The 19,455-nt window shown below is 35.6% G+C and overlaps 1 protein-coding gene across 1 annotated transcript in view; it reads right to left on the reverse strand.

Moving 5' to 3' along the window:
* The window catches only part of Mrps27 (mitochondrial ribosomal protein S27), a 90,450-nt gene that overhangs the window by 38,306 nt on the left and 32,689 nt on the right, over positions 1-19,455 (reverse strand). The gene's annotated exons all lie outside the window — the stretch shown is intronic.

Here is a 19,455-nt window from a genome sequence, read left to right on the forward strand (position 1 = left end):
AACTTAAATTTAAATTCAATATCCAAAGCAAAAGTGTTGGAAAGTGGTGCCAATTGGGAGGTCAGGAGGGCAGAGCCCTCACAAATAGACTATACCCTAAAAAGGCTTGCCAGTGGATTTGCTCTTGTGCTATGTGAGGAACAGCCCTCTGGAGGACACAGCATTCCAGGCACCACCCTGGAAGCAGAGACAGGGCCCTTACCAGACACCAAAACCTTAGGGGCCTTGGTCTTCTACTTCCCAGCATCTTGCCTGTGAGGAATAAATTTCGGAAATTTACAGATTACTTAGTCTCAGGGATTACAGTATAGCAGCACAATACAGACTTAAGACAGGTAATAAAATAGCTTAGCTGCAGATGACTACTGCATTTATGTCTCCAGCCTACACATCTCCCATATTCTACTGCTTCTGGACACCTCCATCTGGACCTCACATAGGGTCTTCACCACAGCCCAACTGAGTCTGTCATATCTACTCTATCTCCCTCCCTCATCAACGTGACTCTTATTTCTGTATTCTTGATCCCCATTGGTCTAACTGCTTAAGATCATCCAATTCATAAAACTCCCATGTTCTGAATTCTACAACTAGACCTTCTGACTCCGTTAGCCTCTGCTCTACACATTCTAAAATATTAAATGCCTGGGAATTTAACTCAGGGGCACTTTACCACTGAGCTGCATACCCAGGTCTTTTTAAAAATTGTATTTTGCTATATGTTGGAGAAAAGACAGCCTTTTAAACAAATGATACTCAGAAAACTGGATATCCATATGGAGAAAAATGAAACTAGATCTTGATCTCTCACCCTGCACAAAAGCCAAATCAAAGTGGCTCAAAGACCTAGGAATCATACCAGAAACTTTGCAACTGTTAGAAGAAAACATAGGGTTAATACATACCGACACAGGCACCAACTCTCTTAACAAGATGCTAAAAGTTCAAGAAATAAAACCAAGAATCAATAAGTGGGATAGCATCAAACTAAAAAGCTTTTGCACAGCAGAGGAAATGATAAAGAACATGAAGAGAGCCTAAAAGAATGGAAGAAAATCTTTGCTAGCTACTCTTTCAACACGATTAGTATACAGAATACATAAAGAACTCAAAAAGCTTAACACTGAAAAACAACCCAATTAATAAATGGACAAAAGAAGTAAACAGACATTTCTCAAAAGAAGAAACACAAATGATCAACAAATAACAAAAAAAATGTTCAACATTCTCGCAATCAGAGAAATGCAAAATAAAACTAGAGATTTCATCTCACTGTAGTCAGAATGGCAATTATCATAAATATAGGTAATAATAAATGCTGGTGAAGATGACGGGGGAAAGGTACACTCATAATTGTTGGTGGGACTGCAAATTAGTAAAACTACATGGAAAAGCACTATGGAGAGTCTCAAAAAACTGGAACCACCAAATGACTCAGCTATCCTGCTCCACAGAATTTACCCAAAAGAACTAAAATCAGCATACTACAGTGATACAACAATATCAAGTGTAAGTAGTGCAACTCACAATAGCCAAGATATGGAACCAGTCCAGGTGTTTGTCAATGGATGAAGGGATTAAGAAAATGTAGTTTATATACACAATAGAGTTTTAATCAGCAGTAAAGAAGAATGAAATTATGGCATTTGGCAGTAAGTGAATGGAACTTAAGAATGAAGAGCATCATGCTAAGTGACACAAACTAGATCCAGAAGGTCAAGGGTTGATTGTTTTCTCTTATATACCAAATCTGGAACAAAGTAAAGGGAAAAAAAATGGGATATCTGGGAACATCAGATATCATAAAGATATAGGCAAGATCAGTGGAATAGAAAAAGATTGAATGGGAGGGAGGAGAGATGGGAAAGGGGAGAAAATGCAGAATAAATTTGACAAAATTATGCTATGTGCATATATAAATATGTAACAGTAAATTTCATCTTTATGTATTATATATAAGGCACCAATTAAAAATAAATAAATCAGTAGAAGGTAGACCAGCAGAGTAGAGGAAGGGAGAGAGTAGGAACAAAGAGGAAAGGAGTGCGGGGTACCAGGGACAGAAATGAAATTAATTAAATTCCATGCAAGTATCATTATGTCAAAATGAACCCAACTATTATGTACAATTATAATTCACTAAAAAGTAAAAAATATTTTTCTTAAAATTTGATCTCATTAAGTTACTAAGTTGCTGAAGCTGGCTTGATCCTTCTGCCTCAACCTCCCGAGTTGCTGGGATTACAGGTGTGCACCACTGTGCCCAGTAAAATTTTTTTATCTTTTCTGACATAAATGTAGCAATTTTCCTGTAAATTTAACTATCATAGAAAAGTACAGTGAAGTAAACATCATTTGGATTCTCATCATCCAGTTGATATTACATTGCTCACTTAATCTCTTAAAGATGGACATTTAAGATATTTCTACTTCTTCACTAATATAAATGGAGCTACACAGTTAATTTTCTTAGGTATGAACTTTTCCTTAGGATAAATTTCTACAAAAAAATTACCAATTTAAGTTCCTACCAGTGTTTTTCCAGAATGCTTGTTTCCTAAGACTAGGTGTTTTTAAAATTTTAATCTTTTGCTAATATGACAGGTTAAAGTATCTCATTATGTATTACTTACGTATTTTACTTAATGTCAAGGTTGAACATCTTTCATGTTTATTGCCTTTTCTGGTCTTTTTTTTGGGGTCTACTGCAATATTTATATTTCTATTATTGATAGTTAGAATTCACTGTTTATTAAGTTAAACAACTAATGTTATAATCACTGCTTCTCATTTTATACATCATTTTACTTAGATTAAGGTATTCTGCTACATTTGACTTTTAAATTTTTTGTACAGACAAATCTGTTCTTATTAAAATGATTTTTGACATTCATGCCATGCTTAAAAAGCTCCATGCTTCAAGATTACAAAAACATTTCCCGATTGTATTTTCACATACTTAGGTGGTAACACTTTTTAAACCTAAATTTTGGTCCACATGAAACTTATTCTGCTTTAAAGATACAAGACCACTTTAAATATTCTTTCCTATTATATATTTCTTAAATTACATTTTCTATCTTCCGGGCATTTATCTTTGTTTATTCTTTTAGTTCTTTCTATCTACAGACTCATAATTTCAAGATAATCACATTTACTTTTCAGCTACTGCGGTCTGAGTGAAACAAGACTACATTTACAACATAAATCAAGAAGAGAAAACAATATAATCAAAAGGAAGAAGACATCACCGGTTTCTTATCCTATAAACATTTTAAATCTATTTTTCTCTTTGTGCTTAGAATACTATATTGATACAGAATATATACTAAGAAAGAAGATAAAATCAACACATAATAAAATATGTATCAGGTACAAAAGAATCTAGTCAATGATGAGATGGTTAAATAGTCAAAATGTTCTGACAAGTAATTATGTGGTTCAAAATATATATATGGAACGCTGGGCTGTGTTTCCAGGGCAACAAAATGCTAGGTTTCATATTACTTTCTGCAATAATTAACCAAGTCATTTATATTTGCCTTCCAAATATTTCTGAAAATCGTTTCATTGGTGTGATAATAATGCTGATCAGAAACTGTTTTTTAAAAAAACAGCTACTTGGGCTGGGGATGTGGTTCAAGCAGTAGCGCGCTCTCCTGGCATGCGTGGGGCGCTGGGTTCGATCCTCAGCACCACACAAAAAATGAAGATATTGTGTCCACCGAAAACTAAAAAATAAATATTAAAAAATTCTCTCTCTCTCTCTCTCTCTAAAAAAAAGAAAAAAAAAAAAAACAGCTACTATAGATTTATGTGGGAAAAATCCCTGAAAACTGAATTTGGATGCTGTATTGCATTTTTGTACTATAAGAGTACATTAAAAATAGGACATGAAAACTGAAATAAATATTTTTTAGCAGCACTGGCTCTGATAATCATAAAATATTTCTGAGTACAGTGAGCTAATTGCTGATGTAATGTTTGTACCATGAAGGAGAACAAGGATTAGTCATCATTGTCATCAATTCTTTCTTCTCAACTGTCCATTATCCAACTTTGAGCCACCAGCTAAAGACAAGTACAAAACAGAACTTTCATTTGTAGGCCAACTATAGTTTGTTGATAGTGGTGGCTATATTGCTATATTAAGCAGGGTTCTGATGCTGAGTTATCACTGCTGAATGAGTCTCAGGATCAAAGAGTAACGTCTGTCAAGCATATAGAGATCAACTGTGAAAGTACAAATGCAAGTTATAATCTCCTCTTTGCTTAAATCCTATCCAGACAGTAAAGTCTAGCACATATACTCACATACGCACTACACTTTCTAACCTGAGAGGTATGTCATAATGATTAAAATGGTCTTGAACCCCTAGCTATGTATTTCCTAGCTCGCTACGTGTGTTTTTTAGGCAAATAACTTATTTTTTTCCCCTGATTCTTGGTTTTTCTACCTATAAAATCAGGAAAATAAGAATACACACAGAAAAGGCTGTGTGGCTACTCAATCAGTAACATATGTGTTCAGCACTAGATGACACTGCTGCTGTTGCTATGATCTCTGTTCAGTGAGGTTTCTTTTTTTGTGTATGTTAAGTTTGTTATCTTGTTTCATCTCCTCCTTCTAGAATATGCCATCAACAAATAAACCCAGAAAAATCATTCCTAAGCTTAGTCATAACAGTTCAGCAAACAATAAATACTCAGTATTTTCTGTGTATCCTGAATGCTAGAGTTAGAAAGAAAAACATGAAGACACTACTTCTGGACCACTGCTGGACACCCTATTAGAGGATAACCAAGGGTTATACGAAACACTCACACTAGAATAAGCTGTGACGAACCAGTCCTCCATAATGAATGGGAGTGACAGAAGCAAGGGAGGAGAGAGCTTCTTCTTGCAGATGGAAGGGAAAATTAACACTTTACAAGACTTTTCCCTAGAACAAAGTGGTGGGCCTTCACTCCTATTTTTGCTATCCTATAAGCACTGAATGGAACGTCTTTTTGGTTCAATTATTTTCATGACTGGTTAACTATATACCCAGAGGGGGTGATAAACCCAAGAAAGATATTTCAGGGATTGAAAGATAGGCTCTGGTTTGTAATGCTTTGTTTAACAAAGCATCTCCCGTTGATATATCTCCTTGGGTTTTCCTCTCAGTAACCAAGTCAACTTTTAAAAAAACACTGGGCCACACAATCTTTGGAGGGCAGGTACTTTTCAGTATTTGAGAATTTCAGTAATGTTCATAGCAGTAATATCAACTCATAATGGGTCAATGACCTAATTATAACACCTAAAAGCCATAAAAGTCTTAAAAGAAAAAAATGGGGTAAATCTCCACAACACGGGATTTAGCAATTGATTTGTAGCTATGACATCAAAACCTGAGGGGAAAAAAAAAACAGATAAATTGAAATTCATCAAAATTAAAAATGTTCATGTGCTAAAAGACATTATCAAAAAAGCACAAGACAACCTATAGGATAAATGCAGGTTGAAAATATTCACATATTGTGGATCTGATAAGTGTCTAGTATGTAGAATTTATAAAGAATTCTTACAACAACAACAAAAAGATAAACAACACAATTGGAAAATGCCAACAGACTTTTATAGATACTTCTTAAAAGAAGATATAAAAATGGCCAACAAACACCAGAAAAGATTCTCAACATCATTAGTCATCATGGAAATGCAAATCAAAACTACAATAAGATACTACTTCACACCAACAAGGTAGGACAACTGTTATTAAAAAGCAGAAATGTTAGTAAGGATATGGAAAAACTGGAACACTTACATATTGCTAGTGTAAAAGTAATATGGTTCAGTTGCTATGTAGAAAAAAATTTCATAGTTCCTAAAACAGCTAAACATAGAACCACCATATAATTCAGCAATTCTATTCCTAGGTATATGCCCCCTAAAATTAAAAACAGGTTATCAAATACATGTACACATATGTTTATAGCAGCACTGTTCACAAAAGCCAAAGGTAGAAACAAGCCAAGTGTTCATCAGCAGATGCAAATTGTAATATACACAAACAATGGAATATTATTCAGCCAAAAAAGGGAATAAAGTATTGATATATGCTATAATGTGGATAAACTTTGAAAACATTATGCTAAAAGAAGCCAGACACAAAAAGTCACATATTGTCCGATTTAATTTATTTGAAAATCCAGAATAGCTAAATCCATAGAAACAGAGAGAAGACTAAAGTTGCCAAGGGCTAGTGAAGAATAATTCCTATACTTGACTTTGGCCAAAAGGCAGAAATGCAATTAGAAATGATTGCTTAAGGTACAAGCTTTCCTTTTAGGGTGATGAAAATATGTTCAAACCAGACAGAGGTAGTTACTGCACTGTGATACTCAATAAAAATGGACTGTTCGTTTAAAAATGATCAATTTTACTAAAAAAAGAAAAGAAAGAAAGAAAGAAAAAAAAAAAGAACAGCATTATAGGTTGACTTATGTTCTCCCAAAAGATGTACTGCAATTCTAACCTTCAGTACATGTGAAAGTGACTTTATCTGGAAATAAGTTTTTTTGAGGACACATTCAAGTTAGGCTGAGGTTGTTAGGGGATGTCCATTCCAATACAACTGGTGTCCTTAGAAGAAAATAAAGGACACTTGGCACACAAAAACACATACACACAGAGAGAATGTCACATGACAGGGACAGGGAAGAGGTGATGAATCTCCAAGCCAAGAAATGCTGAGGATGGTTGGTGATGCTAGACGCTGACTGGAAGGCATGGAACAGATTCTGCCCTAGACTCTGGGAGCACCGCCACACTGACACCTTGACTTCAGACTTTTGGCCCAAACTCAGAGAATGAATTCCTGTTATTTTAAGCTCTCCAGTTTGTGGTACTTTGTTTTGGCAGCTGTGGAAAATTAATACACAATGGAAAAAACACAGTAGGCAGTAGGCTTTGAGCAGGAAGTAAGCGTGAGAGGCCCATGAAGCAACGAGAGCATGGGGAATGCTCGGACAGGAAATTCAGAGAACATCTATGGGAGGAACTGGAGAAAATCATTCAATTTTGCAAAAATGGCAACAAGATTTCATGAAAGAAGAGTGGCAGATATTCCTTTGTTTATTTAACAGATAATCATGGAACTTTCTTTTGACTATAGGTATTTGAAGGCCCTATGTAAATGATGAGGCTTTATCAGACAAGGTTTCCTCCAAGTGCTGATAATCTCAGTTTGATAATATCACAAAGCAAGATCACATGTGACCAATGTAAACTGAGTGAGGCAAATTAAATGCTACCATGGTGCAAATCAGGGTTCTTGCAGGCTCGCATGATCTAAAATGGTGTCATGGAGTCTGAGCACTTAAGATTTGGCAGACTTTAAAAAGGAAAGGAATGAATCGCCATAGGCAGAGCACTGCTAGTTATAGAGGAAATATAATTAATATTTGTCGAGCAATACTGAATGATCCAGGAAAGATAATTCCATAAATGTAGGGTTTATGTTAGGGATTAGTGATATCTGGCTAGAAAAGTAGGTTGGAACCAAATTATATAAACAGTCTGGGCTATTCCTGAAATATGTGGCATCAAGAATAGGACTGCGCCTTGGGGGCTGGGAAGGTTAGATAATCATTTTATTCCTCTTATAACTTCTAATCTAGAAAATGACAGTGGATCTACAGATGACTGTTATAACATGAGTCACACAGCTTTATCACCTCAATAAAGAAAGTTTACTTTGACAGATGTCTCCCAGAGTTATAAAATAAGTGAAGGATGATGTTCACATCTCTGTTTTACAATTGGGAACTGCAAATCCAAGAAGCTATGAATTTAGCTTGTAAAATACAAGCAATATCTTGGATTTTAATTGCAACAGGAATCTGGTTCTGTTAGGAAAATCAAGAAGATGACTTCAAGGAGATCTATGACACTAAAAAATTTAACTAAAGTAGGATACCTTATTTTAAACCAATGATTAATGTACTAAAATGAAAGCAAGACTCTTGATTTGAATTTTGTTAATGATTTTTTTCTGTTCTTTGAAGGTGATATAAACAAAATCTGAATACAGATGTTAGAAACAGAAATAGAAAATAGGTTAGAGTTTGACCTAGGTAAGCTACCCCATAGGACAGAGAAGGGGAAGGTACGAGTATATGGAGGTACAACATGTCTTGGTGGAGCAGATAAGAAATGAACCAAAGATGGCAGAGTATTAACAGTACAGAAAAGGGTGAGAAATTAAGAGAGTATGCATATCCAGCTACAAAGCAGTTTATTTTGATAAAAAAAAAAAAAACAACTGGATCTAAAAAGTGAAATACCCACACTGCCCGCTCCTCCTAACACACCTTCCTTGCCTGACTGATTCTAAATATGGTAAGGAAGTAGTACCTGTGTCTGTTTGCAAGGATCACTAGAAGAGAGTACACATGACTGCCTACCTCCTAACCCCAGGAAAGAAGGTAAATGTAGTGCTGTGTGCTCTTCCACATTCTAGTATCTGTTGTTGGCCCAATTCCTAGCTACAGGCAGAAAAATGACGAGGAAAGTGTTTTTAAACTACAGGGGGAGCAACAGATGGAGCCAGAAATGTGTTAACGCTAGGTTCATGAATCTTTTCTCACCATAGAAAACGTGCTGAATCTTATGGCTAAAGGGTCCCCAAGCCTTCCCAAAGTGAGGCTCAGGGCTTCAGAGAAAGCTATCCAGAGAGCAGTGCCCTTTATATCTGGAGCTTTCTTTAATCTTTCCAGAGCACTTCTACATGTAAGAGGCGAGTGGCTCCAACACTATTTTCTATATTTAGTTTAAAGATGAGAAAGAAATCAGGGGGCTAAGTAACCTGACAAGACAAGACTATGCCTAAAATATGTATCTTTATTTCCTCTTTAAATAGATTCAAAGACTGTATGAACAAAGGAAGATAATGTGTACACAGTCAGGATTTTGAATATTAATTTGCTTATAAACTTAATTCCACCATTTATTCAATAGATGTAAAAAAAGCAAAATAAAAAAAAGCCTGCAGTCAAAATCAAATTGACTGTTGCCAAAGATGTAGATACCAAAACAGATTAAAAAACAATCTGTACTATCTTACCATAATAAGATATGAAGATCCTAAAAAATAAAATGTGCTCCAACATTGCTTTCCAAATAAATATCCAAGGAACGAAAATCTCTACAAAATACTTAGTTCCAAAGATCTGAAAATAGAGCAGAAATGATCACTATCTGCAGAGAAAGGTAATACATAGAAATGGAAAAAGGAAAGAGGAAAAAAATTTTGAGAGACCAAAACTACTCTCATGCTGGACATGGTGGCACACGCTTGTAATCCCAGCGGCTCAGGAGGCTGGGACAGGAGAATCACAAGTTCAAAGCCAGCCTCAGCAATAGCAAAGCACTAAGCAACTGAGTGAGACCCTATATGACCCTGTGGCTCAGTGGTTGAGCACCCCTAGGTCCAATCACTGGTACCCCCGACCCCCAAAAAAACTACTCTCACCATGTGTGAGGCACTGGGTTCAAATTCTCATAAACAAACAAATAAATGAATACACACACACAAAATTATTCTCACCATGACTCCCAACTGCTACAAATGTGTGTCAAGACCAGCTTCAATAACTTCCCTACTTGGTTTCAAACCTATATTCTGTCCAGAGTTGAAAGCTAACTTTGCTTGTATGGTGGGGAAAGAGTACCCTTAAAAAAAAAAAAAAAATCACAAAATAAGAATATGGTTTGTGTATTATAATATTGTATTACAGTTAAGTGTTCTGATTTGAATCATTGTATAGTTGTTAGGAAAGCAAATGTCTAAATAAAAGGTCAAACAATGAGTATTAACAACTAATACTCATGCAAGTTGAATGTTTATCAGTAACAAGGTCATCTTTCTGTCTGGAACCTGTCAAAAAGCAGCATGTGCCAGCCATCTGCTGCTCTCCATCATTTGTTGCAGGACTGGAGAACATTATATACAGGCTCATACTAGGAGACAAAATGGCCATCCAAGGGATTACTCCCCCTCCAGCTCCGAGCTGAAAAATCAAATAGTTGAGGAGATAGTTTAAGCTTTAGTCTTTTACTTTTTTCCTTCTAAAACAAACAAAAGAGTAAGGTTGGATAAAATGATACACTGGGATTCCTACCCTTCTCCCTGCCCACATTTCAAGGACAGGGAAAGGTTGGCAATCTGGGACTTATGGGCTACTTTAGGTTCATGGTCTTTTTGAACAGCCCATGGGCTAAGTTTTACATTTTGAGTTTTATAGAGAAGAGACTCCTAAGAGGCCTGAGAAAACTATCCTTAGAAAAGCCTACCTGCAAGGCTGGATTTTGACTAGTGTCTAGAAATTTGGATTTCAGGAGGGTTTTCACTATTCTTTAAAACTAAGAGTGGTTCATTGTACATAAACTGTATGAGCAATGTGGTTTAGGCCAAACACTATCTCCTTCTGGGAGTCGGGAGAGAGAACTCCTAGAAGCTCTCGGTTGGTTTCCTTCATCTTTTGCTTTTGCTGATTCTGCTTTGTATCCTTGTACTTAGCCTTGAGTACAAGCACAAGCTATGACCCATGAGTCCACTGAGCAAATTACTGAACCTGAGGATGATACTGGGGACTCTGGACGCAGACTAGGGGAAAAGATAGTAATAACTGCAACATAAACTGGGTGTGGCCTGCAAAGCCCAAATTATTGACTATCTGGCCCTTTATAGAAAATGCTGGTCAACGCTGGCATAAATGAAAATGGATGGGCAAGGGTTTGTGGGAAGTTGTTGAGGCTGGCAATGAGTACATGAGTGGACATATTATTTTGTCTCCTATTTTTTAAAAAAATGTTTCAAATTTTCTATAATTAAATATTTTAAGTAAAGATAAATCATAAAAATCATTTGAAACTGAATATCTGGCGATGATCATTCACCTGGAAGGTAACCTGTCCTTAACTGACTATCTCACAGTAGAACGGTTTTGGGGTAGTTTTCTATCCCAAGCATACTACCCGTTGTTCTTGCCAAGGGGACTCTAACCCAAGTCATTGGTCTCACCTCAGGACTTTTTCAAGGAAGTGAGAAAGAATTAGCCTCTAGTATGTTCAAGTAAAAAAATTTAAACAAATGTGAAAAGTGGTTTTGCCCCTTGTGGTAAGAAAAGAGATTAATCACTATAAAGCATTATAGGTAGGCATTCAGATACTATACAAAAAGGAACAGCCATGCAGCTGACCACTTGTCTTCATCGTATTCTAAAAGCTGTCACACCTATTTCAGATCTTTCATTTTTTTTTAAAGAATTAAAACATAGATACAGCAATGCCTCTTTCTCTGTCTCTCCATATATATATCTTGATTCTACTCCAGCCCCCATCTTCATATCTAAATACTATCCTGAATTTGTGGTTTACCATTTTTGAGTAGGCTTTTATACTCTTCATATTACACACATAACCATAAAACCGCAATATTTTGGCATATTTTTAAACTATATAAATGGTATCAAACATTTGAAAGATACCTCATCATGCTTTCTTTACTTACCCTGTTTCTGAGTTAATCATTCTTGTTCACTGATACATGGTATTCCACTGTACGAGACTATGGCAGTTTTTTTCTATTGAAGAAAGTTTAAGGTGTTCCAATTTTTTTACTATGATGAACCACACCACAATGAATATTTGTATAATTTAATCCTTACTCATGCCCAAGTTGTTTTAAGGCAGATCCCCTTGGGAGAAGAATGCTGTAGAGGACCATGCCCATCCTCACTTTTACTTCACACTGCCAAATGACTCTTCAAGGTGGTTTTACAACTTAAAACTGCTACTAGTAGCAAGTCAGAATACCTGTTGCTTCTTTTTGCCACAATTATTGCTGTTAAACCTTTCATTTTTACATTTCATAATATAAAAATAGTTATTACTTTAATCTGTGACTTATCTGATTACTAATTAGAGTAAAGATCTTTTTGTATGTTTGTAGATATTTTGGGTTTTTATTATGTGAACTGCTATTTATGTACCCTATCCATTTTCTAATGGATTATCCTCTTAGAGATCTATAGATGTGTTCTGAATACTAATCTTTGCCAGGTATATGCATTATAAATCTTTTCATTATCTTTCAATTTTGTTAATGGTGTACATTGTGGTATAGAACTTTCATATTTTAATGTATTAAAATTCATCAATCTTTGATCTTTTTTTTTTGCATAATGTTCAAAAAAATCCTTTACTGCCACAACATCATACCACTATTACTATTCTCCTACATTTTCCTTCTAAAAGTTTAAGTTTTGCTTTTCCCACTTAGGATTTTTAATCTACTTTTAAAAGTGTACATGTTTTGAGGTAGGAATGAATACTTTTTTTGCCATATAAATATAATCAATTGTCCAAGTAGCATTCATTAAGTAATCCATTCTTTCCACTTTGATGTATAAAACATCTCAAGCTTCTACATCTGAATAGATCTATTTCTGGAGTCTCTCCATTTCTGTTCCACTGGTCTGTTTTTCTACATCTAAGTCAATATCTCATTTTTTATTCATAATAGCATTGTAGTAAGTCTTGTCATCTATCTGGTGGACCAATATTATTTTACTTAGTCTACTGAGTCTTAGTTATTGGCCCTCTATTTTTTCATTTGAATTCTAGGACCATCTTCCCAGGTTCCCCCCACCTCCAAAAAAAAAAAGTGTCGAAATTTTGGGTAAAACTGCATTGAAATTATAGGTGAAATCTGAAAGTTACTGTCAAATAGTTTTAAACAAATAAAATGGAAAGATACAGAAAAAGTCTGGCAGGAAACATACTAAGAGCCAATTTCTCTCTTATAAGATTAAAAAGCAAGTAATTATGTTTTTCATAAGAAGTCATTTTTAAAATGTGGAAAAATTTATATTTCTCCTTAGCGGGCAAGGCCATTGTAGCCCCATCTTCCATATCGCAGTGGGCTCCACAAATAGACTCTTACTCAGTTTCTAAAACTGGGGGAAAAATACAATAAGTAGTCGGAAAGACTGACAACATTAAACATCATCAACCATTTTGAGCTGTTCTTGTGCACTTGATATATCAAAGCTAAAATCACAGGAAGTCCCTCAATTTCCATTTCAACTCTTAAAATGCTCCAAGACTTAAAAATTCACCTTTAAAAAAAATCTAATCTGTACTTGGATTACCCACTCAATAAAATCTTATCAGAGATCAGTTTTGGTGCAGGTTTTTCCTAATTGAGAATCACTTCAGGCTTCTTTTCTTCCTTTTTCCAGATAGACGACTCTCTGCTGCCCCCTTCTGGTGTGTGGCTGCTGTAAGCCTAGCAATATGGGCAGCCATTTATGTGAGCTTTGCATGGATGTCTCTCAGGGTTAGGAAGCTTCCCTACAAACCTGTTGAACTACCAGTGTTCGCAGGCATCTTTTCCCCCCAATTTCTGAGCCCTGATGACTCTTGAACCTTGATGCCCGTACAGTGGGAATGATGAAGATGGTTGGGGATAAAAACCTAAATTCAGGGGTGGGGACATGGCTCAGTTGTAGAGCACTTGCCTACATATGTGAGGCACTGGGTTCGATTCTCGGCACCACATAAAAAATAAACAAATAAAATAAAGGCATTGTGCCTATCTATAACTAATGCAAACATTAAAAAAAACCCCTAAATTCAAATTTAAATATATTTTCTTTAAACAGAAAAGTAAAATAATGTCAAAATCTAGCACAGCCAGAATTAAAGCCAAAATTTATTGAGCACTTAACTTTTTTGTCCCAAGACTGTTCTAAAAAACTTTAAAAGATATCCTCTAAGTCTCCCAACTACCCTAAGGAACAAGTTTTCTTTTTCTTTTTAAATATTTTTTTTTAATTGTAGATGGACACAATGCCTTTTTTTACTTTTATGTGGTACTGAGGATGGAACCCAGTGCCCTCCATATGCAAGGCAAGCGCTCTACCACTGAGCTATAGCCCCAGCCCCAGCCCCAGCAGGAACAGTTTAGATTTCCATTTTATGAGTGAGGGAACGAGGAGAGAGGCTGTTAAGTAACTAAATCATACAGCCAATGGACAGCAGGTCGGATACTCAGATCCAGGCAGACTAATTCCAGAGTCCATGTTCTTATCTACTCTACTGCGCTCAAGTAAGGAAAGTGAAAAACTATCTTTTTGGTTATTGAGAAGACAAAACTGAGCAAACACCCCAAATAACTAAAATAAAATTTCAAAAAAGGTCAAAGATTACATTCAAATGCTGAAAATCAGGGTAAATTTATGGATATTGCAGACTTTGGACAGACCTTAAAACACAGGTTGTTTTCCGCCAGAAAGAGACGGGAGTGAAGACCACTGGCCAAAATAAGAAAGCACAGGGCAGGTTCAGAGAACAGAGGGCCGTCTTGGCTGAGTCTGACAGCACAGTTTAAGAATGCCACCCAGAACTCTTATTACCTGCGATCAATACAGTAAATGGAAGACTACAATAACCTACATGGGTGAGATCCACAGAGTTCTCTTTTTAACAAATAATTCTAGCATTCTTCCTATTAAGACTCTGCCAGGGTTTTTACAATGATGACTACCAACTGATCTGAGTTTCACCTTTTGGCAGCATCCACCCCTGAGCTGTGGAACAGTCAGTGCATAATAAATGTGCTTTTCGTGTGATGAAATGGTCTGCAGTTGGAAGACCTGGTTTTAAGTCCCAGCCCTGCCTATTACTAGCTATAAAATGGTGCCACCATTTGTCTTAAGAAATCAGCATTGCTATTAAAAAGAACAGAATAGACCTTAAGATATAAAATCTGCCTGGTCAAAACAAACATAACTGGAAATCTATCATGAAAATAATGATAGCAGCCAAGATCGCTAAAGAGAATTCATATCAAACATGTCTAGCTCCTCAAATGTTTTCTTGCCCAGACACACAGCATCTGGAAACACTCAGGAATGGATTTGCCGTTGGCCTCAAAAATCATGATGCAATCAACTGAAACTTCCATTCCCACAAATCCCTCCTTGAAGCTTCTGTTTATCTACTCAGCTCGCCCTTAAACATTGCCCCAGCTCCTGCAGAGATCTCTTTATTATCTTCAAATCAAACTGCCTTACATGCAAAACACTATTGGAGTGTGGTTTATAGAATAAACAGAAGACTATATTTCAGTCATGCCTTTCTATCTACCCTATAGCTGTAACTCCTGGTACTCTAAATTATGACTTTATAATTATGAAAATAGCTGATAATTTTTTCACTGAGGGACTTTATGCTGTGGAACAGGAAATAACTTTATATAAAATGTTAGTGTTTTTTTTTTAAAGGTTTAATCCTCAAAGGCTTCTGTAATTATTAGAACAGACTTCAGCCCTTTCCTTTAAATCCCATGTACATGCAAGCATCAAAATCACGTGCTTTGTAGCTCTTTCGGAGACAGACAACAGGAAAATCTCAAGTACATACAGTATAAAAATTAGTTTCCTGGAAAATAAGTGTGAAAACCCAATTTTACATATCACAGAACTTACCAAAGATGTTTACAAATAAGATAGAAAGTGAAGACTGCTGCTAAAATTCAGAAGAGATTAAGAAGTTTCCCTATTTTTTTCTATTGTCCAATTTTACATCTTTTAGTTTTTCTTTTGATATTCACAGTTAAAGAAGCTAAAACTTCAATTCCACTGTTTACATGAATAAAGTTCACGAGAAACTAAACAAACCAGAACCTCATGTGTTTCAATCTGAGGCTTCTGATGATAAAATCTGAGTTTTATCTCACTCAGTGGCACTGAGAAACAGAATTTTAGATAAGGAATGTGCCTTGGGAGGCAACTCAGATCATTCATCTAGGAAACTGATGTCCAGAGAGTCAGCTTAACCAGTTCCAAGTTATAAGATAAAAGTGGGTACTAACTTGGTCCTAAAATCCAGGTCACTTCTTTCCTACCATTCTAACTACAAAGCAGTCTTTTCAGCGCTTTTCTTCCTCCCAGGAAAATGCATTTTTATTGCTGATTCTTTATGTCAAGTTTAATTAATTCTATGTCACTTTGTTATGAAATACTAGAGACATATCCAGTCTCTACCTTCTGGTTTATTACTAAGACTACCTTAGTAAAAAGTACTGGTACAAGTCAGGGGCAGTGGCGCATTCCTATAATCCCAGGGATTCAGGAGGCTGAGACAGGAGGATTTCGGCTTCAAGGTCAGCCTCAGCAACTTAGCAAGGCCCTAAGCAACTTAGGAAGACCCTGTTTCTAAATAACTATAAAAAAGGCTGGGGATGTGGTTCAGTGGCTAAGCACTCCTGGGTTCAATCCCTAGTACAACAAACAAAGAAATAAAACAACAAAACAAAACCAAAAACAAGCAAACAAACAAAAAACTAGCATAAAAGAGACACCAGTCTAGCTGATGAGCCTTGAAGTCAGATCTTCATTTACAGCTGTTAGGACTCGTCACATGGCTTTAAGGAAATCTCTTAGTCTATCCAAGCCTCAATTTCACAGATTCTGAAAGCTGGCAGGACTTCAGAAGTCGCTTAGTCTAAAATTTTCTAGCTGGTGCCAGCACACCAGGAAGACCTAATGGGTATGTTTTTGCAGTTGTTCTTTCTCCAAAGGTCTTTGGCCAGTTCCTCTCAAATAGTCCAATATGGTCAGTAGGCATAAAATATGTTTTATCAAATTTAGAAACAAGTATATGTACAATGAAAAGGCAAGTAAAACCCTAGCCTTTTGCTGCCTTCTAAACCTGTTTCCAATTCAATACTTCTAGCAATGTACTAGTCATTTTCCCATTAAATGAGGGTTAATTTTTCAGTTCAGTGTTGACCCTCCTTGTTTTCTATTTTTACACTCAACCTGTCATTAATCCTATTGATTGATTTTTCTCCCCTTCCATGTACAATACTAGTCTTTCTTCATCTCCACTGCCAACTACCACAAGACAGGTCTTTTATCACTATATGCATAGGCAATTAATTTCCTTCCACGTTTCTATCTTTCAGTAAAAAATTTTACTCTGCTATTAGTCTTCCTGGAATACCTTTATTATAACATTTACTTCTCAAGAATTTAGTGATGACTAATTATATCAAGGATCTTTAAAGAGCATTTCTTGAATAAGTTATAGATACCAATAATATAAAATTCAAAGGGTACAAGAGAGAATTCAGGAAAAAGCCACCCAGGTCTCTTCCCCAAAAGATCGATGTTACAAGTTTTATGTGAATGTGTGTATTACTCCAAAACATTCTATGTACACACACACACACACACACACACACACACACACACCTATCAAAGCACACATATTACACATACAAACAAACCTACAGTGATTATATAACACACAAAATCCTTCGCTGTTGCTTTTCACTTAATACATTTTACAACTTATTCCGTATGAAATACAAATACAAATTCTTCATTCTTTTCAATCACTCAGTTTTATACCATATAGCTATAGAACAATTAATTTAACATCAACAGGCCTCTATTGATCAACATATAGTTTTACTTTTCAAAACGGGTATTATTTCACATATATAAATGTATATCAGTAGGTTAGATATCTGGAAGTAGAATTATTGAGTCAAAGGGCATAAGTATTTGCAACTTTAAAATGTTGCCTAAGTCCTCTCTACAGATACAATAGCAGTTGATATATCTCCTAGCCATGAGTGATGATGACAGATTTAAAACTCTCCCTGCTCTCTTCCAGCATTCTATTCCTCCCACAATTTGTCTACCTTATTTCTCATTACACCCTAAAAGGCCTTACTCCTCCTAATTAGGACAGTCCCCACAAGGCCAGTTCTCATCTCCTCTTCTAACTTCACCTATCCTGCTTGCTTCATTTTGATCACCTGCTCCTATTTCCTCTGTGCATCACTCTTCAAGGCCATCTCAAGTTCTACCTCTTTCATGTCTGCTTGCTGAAAACACTGATCCCTCTTCTGGCCTGTCCAAAGCACGTTTTCTTCTAAACATAAATCCTGTTACATAAATTTACCTACTTAGTATATCCTGGACTCAAGTTGATTTTGAATTGTCCCACATTTGTAGTTATCCCCACTTTATAATCTTTCGATTACAATGAGTATAACATACCCTTTCTTTGAATATAACACCATTTAGTGAATGAAAAAAATAATCTTAAACCTTCCATTGGCTTTGGAACTTCCATTATAAACAGAACCAAGTATCACTTGTCTTCTAGACATGGTATCTCTCCTTGTATACTTCTATATCAAATCCTATCAGAGAGCAGCTTAAATTTGCTTTCCACAGAAAAAGAATGCCTAGTGATTCCCCAAATCAATCTCTCCTTTCATATTCCCTATAATCTTCCTTTTTGGCCATTCTTATTTCAAAACATATATAAGACATTTGATACATATTTCTTGAATTGATATAAGTTTCTGCCATCTCTACATTTAACAATGCATGTGTGTGTGTATGTATGAATGTGTATATATATATATATATATATATATATATATATATATATATATACACACACATGTGTACATATGTACACATACACTTGTATACATAAGGAATGGAAAGGACCTAAATTACCCAAAACAACTTGAAAAACAGCCAAGCTGGAGGACTTACACTGCTTGATTTTAAGAAATTTAAAAATTATGGCCATTAAGACATGTTGTATTTGCATCAAGACAAAGAACAGAATAGACATCAACGGAACAAAAGAGTCCAGAAACAGACTCTGTCATATATGAACAAGTGATTACCAACAAGGTACAAAGGCAATTTAAAAAGTCTTAATAAATGGCCTTGACACAATTAGGCATCCTTATGCCAAAAAATTAATTTTGATCCTTACCTCAAACCATACACAAAAAATAACTCATAATGGATCATAGATTTTACTATACAATGTAAAACTACAAAACTTCTAAAAAATATATAGAAGAAAAATATCTGTGGTGTTAGTTTGTGAAAAGTTCTTAGATAATACCAAATGCACAATCCATAAAATGAAAAAATGATGAGTTGGACTTCCACCAAAAATAAAAACCACTCTTTGAAAAACACTGCTCAGTGAATGAAAACACGAGACCATGAGAAAAAGAATTCCCAAAACTCAATAACTAGAAACAAGCGTCTTAATCTAAAAAACGGGCAAAAGATTTGAATACTCTGCCAAAGGAGATAGCATTAGTCATTAGACAAATACAAATTAAAACCAAAATGAGATACAAATAAATACACACTGATATGGCTAAATATATTGGCAAAAATGTTGAGAAACTGGAACTGCTTTTGGGATTGAAAATTGAAACCATTTTGGAAAACAATTCAGTAGATTCTTTAAAAGTTAAACATATCTACCATATGCTCCAACCATTCCACTCCTACATATTTATCCCACAGAAACAAAAGCATACATCTATACAAAGATGTAAACATGGG

The sequence above is a fragment of the Marmota flaviventris genome, chromosome 5 (genome assembly GCF_047511675.1).
Source record: "Marmota flaviventris isolate mMarFla1 chromosome 5, mMarFla1.hap1, whole genome shotgun sequence".
Classification (NCBI taxonomy): Eukaryota; Metazoa; Chordata; class Mammalia; order Rodentia; family Sciuridae; genus Marmota; species Marmota flaviventris.